The 17,528-nt window shown below is 59.0% G+C and overlaps 1 protein-coding gene across 2 annotated transcripts in view; it reads left to right on the top strand.

Annotated features, from left to right (window-relative positions):
• Positions 1–17,528, top strand: part of LOC117639357 — a 192,267-nt gene that overhangs the window by 30,015 nt on the left and 144,724 nt on the right. The gene's annotated exons all lie outside the window — the stretch shown is intronic.

The following is a 17,528-nucleotide window of genomic DNA, read 5'->3' as shown; positions in this document are numbered from 1 at the left end:
AAATGATTTGCAAATGACGGTCTAGGACGGCAGCGCCGCTGCTGTCTCCGTGCGGCAATGATTTTTAATGACCCCAACCCGTATCGCAGTGACGCTGCCGCGGGCGGGGCGTGGTGGGGCGGGTGGGGGGGGCGGGCGGGGCGTGGTGGGGCGGGTGGGGCGGGCGGGGCGGGGCGTGGTGGGGCGGTGGGCGGGGCGGGGCGGGGCGTGTGGGGCGTGGGCGGGGCGGGCGGGGTGGGGCGGGGGGGGGGCGGGGCAGGTCGTCGCGCTGACATTGACACGAGCCGCATCCCGCTGCGCTGCGCCAGTGCGCTGCACCGAGGCCAGTAGACTGATTCCGAGAGTCGTTTTCGTCGCTCTGTCTCTCTCGTACTCACGATGCGTCTCTTGTGGGTGCGAGAGAGACAGAGCGACGTATACGACTCACGGAATCGGTCTGCGGGCAAGCCCAAGGCAGGCCGCACCCCGCCGGACTTTGTCGTCTCCTCGCGATTCGCTCGCAGTGCAGCGCGAGTGCAGCGTGCGCGAAGCGCCAAGACGGCGTGGCGGCCGCAGGGCGCAAGCGCCGCCGGCACACTGAAAGTCGTTTTCGTCGCGCTGTCTCTCTCGCCACCCATACGGGACGCCTCCATGAGAGTGAGAAAGACGGGGCGGCGAGAACGGCTCTCACTCGACGAATCACAGAAATACAAGGCCGCGCCATCACGGGGCCTGTTCAGATCATCCTGAACATTGGTGGTGGGGGCGCTGGTGTTGGTGTTGGTGGTCATGGTCATGGTGGTGGTGGCGGTGGTGGAAGTCGTCGTCGTGGTGGCGGTGCACCGCCGCGACGCGACGTGCTCCCACGGTGGTGCTGCGGCCCGCGTGCGCGGGGGCGGCGGGGCGCGCTGATCGTCACGACACGGGCGTGCTTGTCGGTCGCGGTGGCGGCCCCTTACAGTGGCCGCACGCAGCCGCACGCAGCACGCCCGCATAGCCACGCACCGCCTTATTCATGCGTGAGGCCGCCGCGTCCCCGCGCCGCCGATGATTGCAGCAAAGCGGATCTGTCTCACGGCTCATCGCCGCTGCGGCACGGCGGCACGGCGGCCCCGTCGCTCCGTCTCGCTCGCACTCGTGCGGCGTCGCCCAGGGGTGCGAGAGAGCCGGAGCGCCGCTCGGAACGCGCCCGCCGCGGAGGGGAGCAGCCACCTGCAGGCAGCGCCGCGGTGGCTGTGATTTTCCCCCGAGGCGAGCTCAACAGCCACGTGGCAAATGTCTTCCAGGCACGGATAAAGATTTGAATCTAAAAATTCGCTTCTACCCGCAATACCCACACTTATTGAAGACGTGGGACATTTTGATCCACGCTAACGAAGTGTGACCCTCGTTGGTCCCACGTCTGCGAGTGTGGGTGGGACACCGTGGTCGCAGAGTCCCGGTGTCGCCTCCACTGTAAGGAATGCCAAAATGCGTTTCTAATTTGATTCCTTTCACCGCGGTGCCAACGACACGCGCGTGACGGTCGTCGGGGCCTCGGCGGCCCTGCCGGGCCCTTGATGTGCATGGCTGCATCAAAGTCCGATTGACTCCGAGTTGAGCTAACCGGATTGCCGCACGGAGCGCTGCGGAGCGCTGCAGCCACAGCAGACTGAGAGTCGTTTTCGTCGCTCTGTCTCTCTCGCACTCACGGGGCGTCCCTTAGACGCGGGGGAGGCAGAGCGATGTAAACAGCTCTGGTGATCAGTCTGCAGAGGCTCGGCACGGCCCGGCGACTTCTATGCGGCGATATTTCTCGGAACGGAGTCCTTCGTCCTTCGCTGCTCCGCGGTGTTTGTTTACACCCACTACACTGCGGACTCATTCCGAGAGTCGCTTTCGTCGCTGTGTCTCTCTCGCACTCATAGGGCGTCGCCTGCAGGTGCGAGAGAGACAGAGCGACGAGAACAACTCTCAGTGTACTGCAGGGCTGTGCTGCGCGCTCCGCTCCCTCCCTCTCTCTCTCTCTCTCTCTCTCTCTCTCTCTCTCTCTCCTCTCTCTCTCTCTCTCTCTCTCTCTCTCTCTCTCTCTCTCTCTCTCTCTCTCTCTCTCTCCCTCTGTCTCTCCGAGGCCGAGGAGGGACGCGACGCACTACGTACCGTGGAGCACAAATAAGGAAACAACAACAAGGGCAGCAACTTGTCGCGGAGGAAAGTGGGTTAGCCCGGCCGAGGTGGCCAGCTCCCTGAGGGGCCACGAGATGGGGCCCTCCCCCGCCGCCCCCATCCACCCCACCCCGCCCCGCCCCGCCCCGCCCACCCCACCCCACCCCGCCCCGCCTTGCTGCCGCTACGCGGCGCCGCTCGCCCTGACTGACTCAATATTTCTCGCCGCGGACCCATTCTTATGCATAGCCTCGCTCCCCGCCCCGCCCCGCCTCGCCCCGCCCCGCCCCGCCCCCCCCGCCCCGCCCCGCCCGCCCGCCCCGCCCCGCCCGCCACGCCCCGCGCAGCACCGCGCAGCCCGCAGCCACGAAGAGCCGCACAGGGCGCTAGGAAAGCCTATCTCGATTCCAAACAACCCGCGTCGCGACCCGCGCTCCTTTTGGTTCTGTTTTTCGAGAATCGTCAATCGGGGCTGAAAAATGACCGACGCAAGACCGGTGGAGGCGGCCAAAATTCTAGACTCGTTTCGAGCTCCAGAGGCGCTGAATGGGACTCAAACTGAACGTGTGGCCCCATCAATGGATTGCTCTCCGAACAAGGAATCCATCGGTGGGGTCACACGTTCGGTTCGAGTCCTGTTTGGTGACACCGGAGCTCAAAACGCGTCTGGGGTTTTGGCCGCCGCGCCGGCGCCGAGGTCTTCTTGCTCTCTGTGCGACGGGTCCCCCACTGAAACATTCCCAATCCCACAATCTTGCGTCCGGTCAGAAACACCTGTCTGTAAGTATCAAACGGCGCAAAAAATCCCGGAGAATCCCAAACAACCCGACGCACTCCAACAATCTGTGTGCAGCTAAAGTTTGAGTGAGGGACCCCTCGAAAATGACCCAGTTAGTAGTAGAAAGTTATTTTCTTTCACGCCGCGCCGCTCCGGGCGCAAACGGCCAGACCAAACCAAGACCAAACAAACGACGCGTTTACAGTGTGACGCCCTGGGCCGCGTGCGCGCCGCGCTACTCCAGGCGAAGGGGAGGGGGGGGGGGAGAAATACCGCGCGCCAGTTCAGGCAGGCCGGGACATGGCTGTAGCAGCCAGCCGATCTCAAAACAAAACACTCACACACACACGCACACACGCGCGTATTCACGCACAAGCACCAGCGCACGGTCTGCAACATTGTGTGACTGCAAGGCAATACGCCGAGAAACACGACCGGCCCGTCTCGCCCCTCCGCCCTTCTCTCCCCCCTCCCCTCCTCCCCTCCCCTCCTTCCCTTCCCCTTCCTTCCTGCTCTTCTCGGCCGCCACGGCCTCGTCCTCGGCCGTCCACACAGCGACAGGACAAATTCTTGACACCTTGCTCGTTGCGTTGCATGCGTCGCGTCCGACGAGATAGTGAGTGGACGGGGTGCGCATGGTTGCGCAACGCGCGCATCAGCCCCCTGCACTGTAAAAAAAAAAAAAAAAAAGGAAATCTCGCCGGGATTTGCAACGGCGCCTCACTGGGAAAAAATTGGCCGAATGAAACCCCTTGTAAACGGTTCGTGGTTTTCCCAGGAACTCCCGGGAAATCGCGCCTACGTCTTCACTGTGGGCCACAGGAACGCAGAGTTTGCCGTGTGGGAAGATTCTGGGTAATTCACGAAGAATCTTTGTGAATTTTTGCAAAGGAACGTTCGTCAACATTCTTCTCCAGAGGTAACGTCGTGAATTGCCAATTTGTTTCTCACAGCGTGGTGGTCCGCGGCGCCGAAGCACACGCGCGTGTTACGCGGGGCTGTTTCGCGCGTTTCCGTTTTACGAGGCGACGGAGCCGTGCCGCCCATCGAGGTGCACGAGCCGGGCGCACATTTTTTGCTCGGCGAACTGTTCTTTTTTCCAGCAGTTTGAAACCACGCTGGAACGAAGGCCGTCACGCTCTCGAAACCTTACAAACCGTTTCAGGCATCAGAAACAAAAGTAACTTGTCGTTTTTGAGGACTTCGAGCACACAAAAAAGCTTGCGAAGAAAATACTACGTAATTTACGAGTTATTTCATCTCGGTAAAAACGATTTCTCTGGTTTTCCCAGGAAGCCTTTGGTAAAGAAGTAAGTAGGCCGATTGAATAACAACGTAACTAGTTCGTAGGCCTACCTTTCATATGCTCGAAACGCTTTCGTTAGGTTTTAAGCGTGCATATATCGCCAATCCTATGGCATGTGAACTTTTTTTGCGTTTTTTTTTTCAGTCTCTGCGCGCGTCTAGGTGCTGCTGCTCATCTTGGGCGCGAGTGAAGTGCCACCCTGCTGCACGGCCCGGCGGGGGCCGGCGGGGCGCCTGGCAGCCTTTGAGATGGTCACGGTGGGCAGGCCGGGCAGGCCCCGCTGGCCCGGCCCGAGGCCCGGCAGGCCGGCGAGCATGCTCGAGGGTCCCACCCGTGGTCCCACCCATGGTCCCGGCAGCCCTTCCAGGCTCTCTCGAAGGCCTGCCAGCGGGGCCGTCCTTGAGCCACGACGTCAAAGAGGGACATTTGAACAAGAGACGACCGCAAAACCGAGGGGGCAACCACTCAAGAAATCTTGTGTCCCCTTAGCGATAGAAATCTCTGGGAAATCTGGAATCTTGCCCCCCGAAAGGCCAAAAACAAGCCGATTTTGAGCGGAATAACGGTTAAAATCTTGCGAAATCCGACGAAATCTTCAGCCTGAAGAAATCTTGTGTCCTCAAACATCCAATGTGGTTGCCCCCTGGCGCAAAACAAAAAGAGAGAAAAATAAAAACACTCGCCGGGCATAATTCCCGGGTCCACCGCGTGCGATACAATCATTTAACCCGCGCGGCCACGGAGCCGGCAGTTCCGACCACCGTGCTGGGTTAATGACGCGCTCGGGTCGTTTTAGTACACTTACTTGTACCAACGGACCGTCAAGACTTTGACGTCGTTTACGGTGCCCCGAATGGGCGTGGCTGGGCGTTCCACGCTCGCGGTGGGCTCCGCGCTGCCCCCCCCCCCCGGGCAGGCGCTGGAGAGCGGCCTGGAGCGGCCTGGAGAGTGGGTGGGAGGCGAGGCCGCGCCGAGGCCGCGGCGGTGCGGCCGTCCCGAGGCCCACTGCCAATGGGGCTCGGGGGCTCCGGCAGGCCCCGCCAAGCCCCGCGCACGCCGCCCATTGGCCGGAGCCGCTGCCGGAGCCGCCGGAGGGGAGGGGGAGGAGAGAGGCCGCCCGGAGCGCGGCGTGACTACTAATTAATTGCAGAAGTGGGGAAGGGGGGGGGGGGCGGAAAAAGTAGAAGCGGGGCGTGAGTATTGAACCGGGTGCGAGCAGGTAGGCAACACAGCGCGGTAAGGGCTGTGAACGGAAGCTGCGGACTGATTTCGCAACCAGCGTTTTCGTCGCTCTGTCTCTCTCGCGCCTGCACTCTGAAAATTTGTTGTCACTTTATGACACAAACGTGGATGATATTTTCATCACTTTCAAATGATGATATCTCATCACAAATTGATGACATTTTCATCAAAGCTCCTATACTTATTCCATGGACATGACAACAATGTCATCAACTGATTCGATAACATCCTTGTAAGGAAAATTAGCCTTGAAATTGTCACCCAGTGACGACTCAGATTTTCACAGTGTGTGCGGAACGCCCAAGGGGTCCCCAACCGGCGAAAATCGGTGTACACGGGTGAAAAAGTCATTAAAAAAGTCACTGAAAGTCAAAAAAGTCAAAAAGTCACAAAAGTCAAAAAAGTAACAGAAAAACCACTATAAAGTATCCAAAAAGTCACGAAACAGCCTTTAAAAATGCCAAATTTCAATGAACGCTGGTGGAAAAGTGACTTTTTAAGTCAAAAAAGTCATTTAAAGGTCAAAAAGTCATTTAAAAGTCAAAAAGTCATTAAAACGTGTGAAAGTGAAAATAGTTCCAAGGCAAAACAGTCGCAAAAAGTCAGAAAAGATACTCAAAAAAGTCAAAAAACAATCAAAAAGTCACAAAAAAGTCAAAAAAGTCAGTTTTGACTTTAAGTCAGTGTACGCTCGCCGGCTCGGTTGGGGACCCCTTGGGAACGCCCCGTGAGTGCGAGGAAGAGAGAGAGACAGAGCGCAGATAGCAATGTTCGGAATTGCTTATGCCAGCCACATGGCCGACACCGAAGGCAACTGCCTCAGCCTCCCGGGTAGGCCGCGGGCGTGCACATCTGTCGGCGGGTTGCCTACCCCGCAGGCTGCCTCGCTGGCGTGGGAAACTGAAAGTGCTGGCGCACACCGTTTTTCGCGCTGGCTGCTGCAGAGTTGCAGCGCGAGAAGACTGGGTCACCAACACGGTCCTCTCCAGGTTCAACAACAACAACAAACCGAAGCAGCAACACGCTCTTCTCGGGACCGTGGTCGTGGTCGCGGGACGCGACGGCGCGACGCCTTCTGCAAACAACAACAACAACACACGGACAGACACAGGCGTGGCACAAACTCGGGCAGTGGTTGTTGTTGTTGTCGCTGGCGATGGCACGCTATTTTTGGGTCGGCGCCGCCGGACAACCAAAAGCTTTTGTTGTCGATGGGAAGCTATTTTTGGCGAGTTTGTGAAACGAACGGCCATGCGTGTAGAACGAGCGAGGTGCGACGTACAGAGGTAGTGCAACGCGGGTTATGCACTCACGTCGCGCAGTAATCGGGTCACTCCCTTCGTAATAGCATATGCGTAGTAGTTCGCCTCACAGCCGACATTGCCAAAATGTTGCCTTATTATGGGTTGTTTTGAACAATTTATAGCTAAATCTCGGTACTTTTTGCGGCGTTATAGAGCTTAAATAGACGTAATAGTCGACACTGGCTTTCAGAGTGAATACCCCCTCGGAGTGCAAGGTGGCGACTCAAGAATGAACTACACTGTAAATGTATCTGTGCACATGCCCGTACAAAAATAGGTAGATCCTATATGTCTCGACTGTAGACATCCTTGAGACATCGTGGAGGCGTTTAGCAGACTTTTTAGAGACAAACGGAGACTACCTGGAGCCGTAATGGAGACATCCTCGAGAGACCGATGAATGTCTCCAGTTGCGTCTCGATAGTGTCTCTATAACGATCCGTCCTAGAGACACCGTGGAGACACACGTTGGCGGCTCCGTGGAGACATCCTGGAGACCGTTTCGAGGCCACCAGACCAAAATATTGACGCGGCCGGTGAGATTCGACCCCAGACCCAAAGCCTTCAGGCTAGAGTCATGTCTGATGTCGGAGTCCACTCGGCCAAAGTGACGCTCCGGCAGGGGAGCTCGTCGGAGCCGCCACATGTTATCGTGCGCAGCATAACACTTCGTCCGGAAGATCTCAGTCACTTCAGACAACTCTTCGTAAGCGGCATGTTTCATTTACGTTTTCCTGAATAGTTGCACCCTGAGACACGATAGTGCCCATGCGTTGGCGTCGGTGACAAACTGAATACTCCTATATAACCTATTGGAACTTATAGTGTGACGTGACTGCTATTCTCTGGCCGAAGTGTTGTGCTGCGCACGATAACATGTGGCGGCTCCGACGAGCTCCCCTGCCGGAGCGTCACTTTGGCCGAGTGGACTCCGACATCAGACATGACTCTAGCCTGAAGGCTTTGGGTCTGGGGTCGAATCTCACCGGCCGCGTCAATATTTTGGTCTGGTGGCCTCGAAACGGTCTCCAGGATGTCTCCACGGAGCCGCCAACGTGTGTCTCCACGGTGTCTCTAGGACGGATCGTTATAGAGACACTATCGAGACGCAACTGGAGACATTCATCGGTCTCTCGAGGATGTCTCCATTACGGCTCCAGGTAGTCTCCGTTTGTCTCTAAAAAGTCTGCTAAACGCCTCCACGATGTCTCAAGGATGTCTACAGTCGAGACATATAGGATCTACCTATTTTTGTACGGGCATTGTGTACGGGGCCCTTCCTTAATTTTCGTACAAATTTGGACGCGGAATCGCGCAAATTAATGCAAAGTTCCGTAAAAGTTTTGAATGAAAACTTATGCACGAAAGTGTGAGTTAACGTGCGAAAATTTTAAAAAGGAAAGGAATTGAGTGTGAAACCTACACTGTAAACTGAACTAGATTTTGGCGTCGCCAAGTTGTGTGGTGGTACGGCGGCTGCGGTGCGGCGCGACCGGGCGCGACCCTCATTACGGCTCGGCCTTTCGACTTGCCGAATCCGCCGTCTCTCCGTCCCTCTCGCACTCATGGGGCTCTCCGTGAGGGTGCGAGAGAGACGGAGCGACGAATGGCTCGGCAGACGGTCGGCGCGGCGCTGCGGACTTCGGCCGGCCCCTCAAGACGATCTGCTCCTTGCAAGACGAGACCAACCCCCTTTGAAGTCGCGGCCCGCCGTAATAGAAAGGGGTGGAGGCAGGCATGCTGCCCCTGAGCCGATCCGCCCAGCAGACTGATTCCGAGAGTCGTTTTCGTCGGGCTGTCTCACTCGCGCCTACACGGGATAGCCCATGCGTGCGAGAGAGACGGCGCGACGAAAACGACTCTCCGAATCAGTCTGCTGGAGGCCTGGAGGGTGGTCCTGGCCTGGTCCACCTCGGTGAGGGATTAGCATGGAATCCAATAAGGAATGTAATTTTATTTCGATATTATTCTTTACGATGTGTGTGTGTGTGTGTGTGTGTGGGTGTGGGTGTGTGGGTGTGTTAGAGGAAGAAAGAGAGAAAGAGAGAGAGAGAAGCTGTGTCTCTTTTTGTCGCGGATTGAAGGAGAGTCATACATGTGCATCGTGTGTGCGGTGGTTGGAAGTGCGGCTACGGAAAGCCAGCGTCTCCAGTGGTGCGAGAGAGAGAGAGAGAGAGAGAGAGAGAGAGAGAGAGAGAGAGAGAGATAAAGAGAGAGAGAGCGCCAGCCATATCTCTGCACGATTTGCAGCGGGGGCATCTATCAGACGTGTCATCTTCAGGGTCGCGACACTAGCGGCACTAGCGGCGCTCCTCCGGAACACAATGGCCCGGTCGGCCCGGGCCGCGAGACGCGTCACCAGTGACAAAAGTCGCACAGCCCCACGACGCGCCGCGACGCCGCGCGGGAAACACAATAAAAAATACAACGAGGCCAAGGATGTTGCCCTTATCGCGCGCAAAAAAAAAATAAATAAATAAGACGTTGGGGTCAAAATAGAGCAAGTTTCAGCCCCCGAATGGAGGCAGTGGAGGAATGGGTGGTGGAATTCGTTGTGGTCACCCCTCTTGTGATGGCTGCCAACTTTTGGAACACAAAAAAATGTTGTTTTTTTTGGCAGTGTCGCGCCGACAATTTTTTAATTTTCACACTTAGCCGTGCACTTTCCTGGCCACTAGAAGAGACTAAACGCCGATGTTGAAGGAAAAACACAGTGCGGCCTAAATTCTAGTCGCGTTTTGAGCTCCAGAGTCGCTAAACTGGACTCGAACTAAACGTGTGACCCCACCAATGGATTGCTTGTTCAGAAAGCAATCCATTGGTGGGGTCACACGTTCGTTTCGAGTCCCATTTAGCGACTCTGGAGCTCAAAACGCGTCTAGAAATTTGGCCGCTTTTCCCGTTTTTCTGGCCCACCGTGCGATGATGCGCCCCGCAAATACGTCCAACTTGGTCGCCTAGTCGTGGTGCGCACACTGTAGCAGGTGGTGGGAAATAATCCACCGAGTAACCGAGTCCTCACTTTCACAAACAGTGTTCACACCGCGACGCTGGAAGCTCGGCAACAAAGAGTGTGGACCCTTTTGCAGCAGGACTTCCGGTTCTTCTTTGATGGCCTTCCGGTCGTCGCGCGCCGACTATCTGATCGTGGCGAGGGGGGAGGGAGGGGTGGGGGAGGGGAGTCGCTCTAGCAGGGCCCTGGCAGCAATCAAGGGATTGGTCATCGCGGATCGCCGCGCGTTGTCCCTGGCTGCAGGCTGGTCCCGGACAGTGCTCCGTCGCTCCGTCTCTCTCGCACCCCTGCTGGAAGCCCCGTGAGTGCGAGAGAGACAGAGCGACGCGAGCAATGTTCGGAATCAGCCTACAGTGCCGGCTTAGTTATGACAAACGGTCCGTATCGAAATTAGCGCCGGCCTTGTCGACGGAGGCCTCCATGTCCACTGTGGCAAAAAGGTACGGAAAATTCTGTTAATTTTTTTGCCAGGATTCTCCGTAGCCCTCTTATCAATATTCTCCGTAGGCTCTTACAGTATTCTCCGTAGGGTCGCACAGTATTCTCCGTAGGACCGCACAGTATTCTCCGTATGACCTGGAAGACTGTATAGTCCTACAGAGATTACTGTGCGGTCCTACGGAGAATACTGTGCGGTCCTACGGAGAATACTGTAAGAGCCTACGGTGAATATTGATAAGGGGGCTACGGAGAATTACCACAAGCTATTTACAGAATTTTCCGTACCTTTTTGCCGCAGTGTCGCTGTGTCTCTGTTTCACCCCTACGGGACGCCTCTGTGTCCCTTTCTCTCTCTCTCTCTCTCCAGGCGCGGATCCAAGGGGGGGCGATGGGGGCGTCGCCCCCCCCGAAGGCGGCGAAGACGCCTGAAAGGTAGGCAAAAAGTCGCACATTACCCCTGTAGGTAGGCAACTTTCGCGACATCGCCCCCCCCTGAACCCGTCCCTGGATCCGCCCTTGTCTCTCTCTCTCTCTCTCGCACCACAACGGGCCTCGATGGCGGCCTCGACGGCCAGGTCGCGCTTTCACTCTCGCGATTGGCGGCCCACAGTGGGCCAGAAGACCGGTGGAGGCGGACAAAACTCTAGACGCGTTTTGAGCTCCAGAGTCGCGAAATGGGACTCGAACCGAACGTGTGACCCCATCAATGGATTCCTCGTTCGGAGAGCAATCCATTGGTGGGGTCACACGTTCGGTTCGAGTCCCATTTAGCGACTCTGGAGCTCAGCGTCTAGAGTTTTGGCCGACGGCGGCGGCGCCGTGCCGGGCGAGTGCCGGGCCCACTGCAGGCCAGTGCCGGTGGGCCGGCCGGCGGTCGGTCCTTCGCGCGGCACTGCAAGCAGGCCGTCTTTACGGCGCCGCGGCCTTCAGTGTGATGACAGTCTCGACTTAAAACCCCCCCCCCCCCCCCCCCTCCCCCCCCCCCCCTCCCCTCCCCTCCCCTCCCTATCGCTCGCGCGTCTCGCCGTTTGAGGGCTAGCAGCCCCGCGGGCCGCGCCTGCTCGCGCTGCCTTCTCCTTCTCACTGCGCGGGACTGCGCTGCGCTCGGCGCTGCGGCCTTGGCTCGCCTTGGCTGCGGGGACCGGATTGGGAGGATTTAATTTTTGCCGCGTGGCCGCGCCTCAAAGGTGGCCGACAGACCGCCAAAGACCGGCGGCGGCGGCGCAGTCGACTCAAATAAAACAATTTGAAGAAAGCCGATGGCGAATCGGCGCTGTGTGCGTGTCTTTGTGCGTTTGGCTAGTGTGTGGGTGTGCCTTGCGCGGTGGAGTTGCTAATGGGAGCAGGTTGCCGGCGGCCGTTCGCAGTGTTTCGATCCGCTCTTGTCGCGCTGTGCCTCTCGCACTCGCACCCGGGCCTCCCTCCGGTCAGGTGAGCGAAAGAGACGGCACAGTGGGCTACCATCACTCCCCCTGCCCTCCCCCTCTCTGTCCCTCTCCGCCCTCCCTCCACCCCCTTTCTCCCTCTCCCTCCCTCCCGAGAAGGGAACAGCTCCCCACATTCGTTATACAAAATTTGACCAAATTCCACATTTCGATGGCAAAAACACCCGTAAGTAGGCAACATGAGTGGCAAAAACGCCAGAAATCTTGTACATTCTTGCACATTCACACAATCATTACGCACAAAATTTTACAGTGGGTCGCTCCCTCCCCCTCCCCGTCCCTCTCACTCCCCGAGGGGGTAAACACTCCGGTGAACCTTGTACAGACTACTCCCTATTACGGGGTATTACACTTGTATTACGCATGTATTACGCCTCGATTTCATTGAAAATTGACATTTTTTGATACTTTTGGTCCCAAAATGTATTACTATTACGCGTATTACGGCGTAATACCCGACTTTTATGTACAGGGTATTACGCAAGTGTTTACCCCCTCGTCACTCCCTCTGCCTCCCTCTCCCTTTCTCTCCCCTCTCCCTCCCTCTGCCTCCCTTTCTCTTCCCCCCTCCCTCTCCCTTTCTCTCGCTCCCTCTCCCTTTCTCTCCCCTCTCCCTCCCTCTGCCTCCCTTTCTCTTCCCCCCTCCCTCTCCCTTTCTCTCGCTCCCTCTCCCTTTCTCTCCCCTCTCCCTCCCTCTGCCTCCCTTTCTCTTCCCCCCTCCCTCTCCCTTTCTCTCGCTCCCTCTCCCTTTCTCTCCCCTCTCCCTCCCCCTGCCTCCCTTTCTCTTCCCCCCTCCCTCTCCCTCTCCCTCCCCGACGCCCTCTCCGCGGGTCGTTCTGCAAAACGGTTTGACGGCTCCAGTGGCGCGCTGCGCGTGGCTGCGCGGGTCTGCCTCTGCGCGGCGCGCGGCCACGGCGCGGACAGTGGCGCGCCAAGAGCCGCCAGGCCAACAGGGAGCAGAGAATCCCGAGGAATCCGCATTAGAGGTTGCCACCACGTTGCCACCGCGGGGCGGGGCGGACTGAAGTAGGTCTTTAGGGCTTCGCTGCGCTGTAAGACTCCTGAATGCGATTACACCAGCACGCGCCGGCCGGGGCGTGGTGGGGTGTGGCGGGGCGGGGCGTGGTGGGGTGCGGCGGGGCGCGGCGGGGCGCGGCGGGGCGGGGCGCGGCGGGGCGGGGCGCGGCGGGGCAGCGAGCGAGATAAGGTGGCCAGGGTCGCGGTCCGGGGCAAGTGGCGGCCACCACAAGAGCATCGCCAGGATGAACGCGTCTCCCGACCGCAGGATCCACGCGGGGAGACAAAATTCGTGGTGAGGGTTGGTGTCGTTGTTGGCCGTCAACGACCACGCCACCAGCAGTCTGATTCCAAAAGTCGTATTCGTCGCTCTGTCTCTCTCGCACTCATCGGGCGTCGCGCAGAGGAGCCCTTTGGCTCAGTGGAGCCCTTTGGCTCAGTGGAGCCCTTTGGCTCAGTGGAGCCCTTTGGCTCAGTGGAGGTGCGAGAGAGACGGAGTGACGTCGGGGCAGCACTGCCCGATGGGTTGCCTACCCAGCCGGCGCGTCTTGCTCGTGGCCGAGAGAGGCGCGGGAGGCTGCCTGCACACTGATTCCGCGAGTCGCTTTCGTCGCTCTGTCTCATGAGGTGTCCCGTATACTTGCGGAGAGAGAGAGAGAGAGAGAGAGCGACGAGAACGACTCTCGGAATCAGTCTGGGGCTGTGATTGGATCCCAGTAATGAGGAGCAATCGGCTGATCATTTCCCGTCATTAATGCTGATTGAGGGAAAGAAAGGGATTGTCCCGTGCCGCTCGTCACACATTCGCACCGCCTTCCTGCCTGCCGTCGCTCTGTCTCTCTCGCACTCATGGGGCGTCCCATGGGGGTGCGAGAGAGACAGAGCGACGAGGCAGTGCGCGCGGAATCGCTCTGCAGCACGGTGGGGCGGGCGACGGCAGTCAACAGATCGCGTCACCCACCGGGGTGTCCGCCCGCCACGCCTCGACACACTCCCCGCGCCGCCACGCCCCGCCACGCCCCGCCACGCCACCCCAAGCAGACCGGCGGCGAGGCGAGGCCTTGGGGAAAAGGAACCCAGCCAGCCTCACGGTGATCCGATTTGCGGTTTGGGGACCGGCGCCACCAAACCAGCGGACTGATTCCGAGAGTCGCTTCCGTCGCTCTGTCTCTCTCGCGCATGAACGAGATGCCGCATGAGTGCGAGAGAGACGGACTCTCAGTCCACTGTGCCGCCAAACCAGCGCCGCAGCCACGACTTTAAACTGCAATGCGATTTGCACCCCGTGGTGGCCGTCTCTCACGTGCGCGGCGACGCGGCGACGCGGGCGGCGGGGTGGTCGTGCACGACGGGGACCTCGAAGGGTTCGACGGAAGGCACAGTAGACTGATCCCGAGAGTCGTTTTCGTCGCTCTGTCTCTATCGAACTTATGCGGCGCCTCGCATGGCGCGAGAGAGACACCGCGACGGAAACGACTCTCGGAATCAGTCAGCAGGCTTGCACTCCAGCTCAAGCCGATAGGGCAGCCCGCCGTGGGGCAAAGGTCAAGCGAGAATCCCTCCTGCCTTGTGGACCCCGTGCCCCTTGCGGGGCCCTTGTGGGGCCCTTGTGGGGCCCCAGGGGGCATTGCTTGGAGCGTCTGCGTGACCAGATCCGGTTAGCCAAGGCTCCCTACGGCTTCCGGGGCTTCGGGCCGAGCCGTTGGTTTGCATGCCGGTGGGGCCCCCGCTGCCCCCCACGCCCCCACTGGGGCCCCCGCCACACCGGGGCCCCCACCCCCTGGGCCGGCGGCACCCTGAGACTCTGAGACGCCCTCGACGACCCCGATGGGGTGCGTGGCCCGACTGGGGACGACTGCCCACTTACTGCCAGCACACTGCAAATCCAAGTGTAGGACAGGTTGACACTTTAAGGCGTAGACCAGTTTGTCCTACGCTTGCAAGTGTCGAACAGTTGTGTCCGACGCGCTTTGAAGTGTCGACCACACAGTGTCCGACGCTTGCAAGTGTCGACCACAGCATGTCCGACGGCTGAAGTGTGGGGCCACAATAAGAAACTCAGTGTAATTTGCCGTAGGACAAACAGTCTGCAAACAGTGTCCTACACATGCAGGCGTCGGACACAGTGTGGTCAGCACTTCAGAGCGTCGGACACAGCTGGTCTCGCTTGGTTTCTTGGTTGAAAGCTGGGTTTCTTGGTTAGAAGCTGGGTTTCTTGGTTGGAAGCGAGGTTTCTTGGCTAGCTGGAAAGCTATAGTCCGTGACAACGTTTCTGTGCAGAGACCTGGCTTGGGGCGTACAGTCACTACGCAAATGCATCTTGGTTCAGCGTGGAGGTTCCGTGCTGTGGGGAAGGAGGGTTGGCCTACCTGCCATCCCCAAAGGAGGCGGGGCGCCTAGTACCGATTTCGATTTTCGCTAGGGTTAATTTTTTAATGATTTGGAGGTCATATTCTTCATCCTCGTGCAAAGAGAAGAAAATAGATACCAATCACTTGTTTCTACGATGATTTTGAAGGACGTAGTTGCCCGTTAAAGAAGGTGTTCAAACGAAGCACATGCCGGCTAAAATTCGAACGGAGCGTCGTAGAAACATGATTCAAACATGCTCTTACTCTCCATTCTGTAAGGAATCCAAAAATGTTTTGCGTTTTACTCTCAAGTTGTTAGAAACTAATTTTCCTAGATTTATGCTAATTAGTCTCGGCTCGTCTTCCGAGAAGGTCCAGGACCAGACGGCGCGACCGTCACCAGGCGGCCCCGCCCCCACCCTGCGTGTCGCCGAGGCAAAAATGCTGTGGACTGTACCGACTGTACAAAAGTAGAGCAGACCATGTGTCCCTTCCCTTCCGGACACATGTGTATGCCCGAGGTGCCGATTTTTGACTGTAAGTGTACGGCCCGAGCCAGGTCTCTGCACAGAAACGTTGTCACGGACTATAGCTCCACCGGTCTTCTGGCAAATCCACTGTGCGCCGCACCATGGCCGCACCTTCTCCAGACGCTCCCCGCTCCAGCAGGTGCGCCCACCCCCACCCCCTCCCCGAACTCCAAAGCCACCCCCCCGCAGCGCCGGCGGCGGCCTGCGCCTCGCGAAATGAAACCAATTTGCGTCCCAGTGGAGCACACTGTCAACATGATAGATGTTAAGTGGGGCGTGGCCGGGCGTGGCGCCCGTTTTGAAGAGGTGTTCCTCTCGGTGTCGTTTGCCGAGAGGACAGCAGAGAGCCCCCGGGCATGCCCCGCCCCGCCTCGCCCCGCCCCGCAGTGGAGGGCGTCCGGGCCGCGTGGCGGGCGTCGGCGCCCCCCCGCCGCACCCCGCCACGCCCCGCCACGTCCCGACGCCAAAAATTGAAATGGATATATATCTCCCACGCCGCCGCCGCGCCGCCGCTTGCCAAGTGAGCAGAAGTTCGCAAGGCGAGGCCAAGTGTCGGCCGGGGCTCGTCCCGCGACGCTCCGTGTTTGCAGAGAACTCCCCCGGGCTGCGCTGCTGCGCCGGGCCAGGCCGCACAGTGGGCCAGAAGACCGGTGGAGGCGGCCAAAACGCTAGACGCGTTTTGAGCTGCAGAGTCGCTTCACTTGACTCGAAAGGATCATGTGACCCCACCAATGGATTGTTCTCCCAACGAGGAATCCATTGGTGGGGTCACACGTTCGATTCGAGTCCCATTTAGTGATTTTGGAGCTCAAAACGCGCCTAGAGTTTTGGCCGCCTCCGCCGGTCTTCTGGCCCACTGTGGGCCGGGCAGGAGGAGGGCTTCCTTCTGCGGGGCGCCGCGTGGCGGGGCGTGGCGGGGTGGGGTGGGGTGGGGTGGGGTGGGGTGGGGTTGGGTGGGGTGGGGTGGGGTGGCGGGGGGTCGCGGCGGGGTAAGGACGCACAAGTGTGAGGTCGCCTCGCCTCACACTGGGCCGCGAAGGTCGCCGACAGAGGTGAGGACTCTCCGCATCTGCCCGGTTCCGTCCCTGCCACTTTAGGACTCTACGCCACAGGATGCCGCACAGCGGTGTGGTCGCTCTGTCTCTCTTGCACTCATTACGTGTCCCATGAGAGAGCGAGAGAGACAACAGAGGGACGGATCGCGCTGTTCGGAATCAGTCGACTGGTACCTCCAAGTTTCACCAAACAACCCGCGCCGCGGAATGCGAGCTCTCTCTCTCTCTCTCTCTCTCTCCCTCCTGATTGCGAATGCTGATGATGACCCCGTTTGTTATCATTGGCCCACGCGCAACCCCTGGAAATAATAACGAGCACTTTGGTGCGCACCGCGCCACGCCACTGCCAATCTGCTGGCCTCGGCAAAGTTTGCTCTGGTGCAGTTAAAGGGGTGCCCGCCCCGCCCGGCCCCGCCAGCCAGCCGATTCGGAATTGCGGTTTGTCGCTCTGCCTCTCTCGCACCCTGAGCCCCATGAGTGCGATAGAGACAGAGCGACGAAACGACTCTGCGGCCGACCGTTGCCCGGCGAGAGGCTAGTAACGAAAAGCAAGCTCATTCTTTAATTGCGGATAAGCAGCGGGGCGAACGGTGCGCAGTCCAGTCGGCCGGATGGCGCTGCCGCACCGCGATGCGGCACGCCGCACAGTGGGCCAGAATACCGGCGGAGGCGGTCAAAACCCCGGACGCGTTGTTTTGAGTTCACGAGTCGCTAAACAGGACTCGAACTGAACGTGTGACCCCACCTGGATCCCTCGTACGAAGAGCAATCCGTTGGTGGGGCCACACGTTCGGTTCGAGTCCTGTTTTGCGACTCGGAGCTCAAAACGCGGCCGGAATTTTGACCGCCCACACCGGTCTTCTGGCCCACTGTGCGCCGGTCAGTAGGCAACCGGAGGCTCCGCACGGCACCGCGCGGCTGT

Source organism: Thrips palmi, unplaced genomic scaffold (genome assembly GCF_012932325.1).
Source record: "Thrips palmi isolate BJ-2018 unplaced genomic scaffold, TpBJ-2018v1 HiC_scaffold_11, whole genome shotgun sequence".
NCBI lineage: Eukaryota > Metazoa > Arthropoda > Insecta > Thysanoptera > Thripidae > Thrips > Thrips palmi.
Note: the sequence above shows the minus strand (reverse complement) of the source record. Positions and strands in the feature narration are given on the sequence as shown.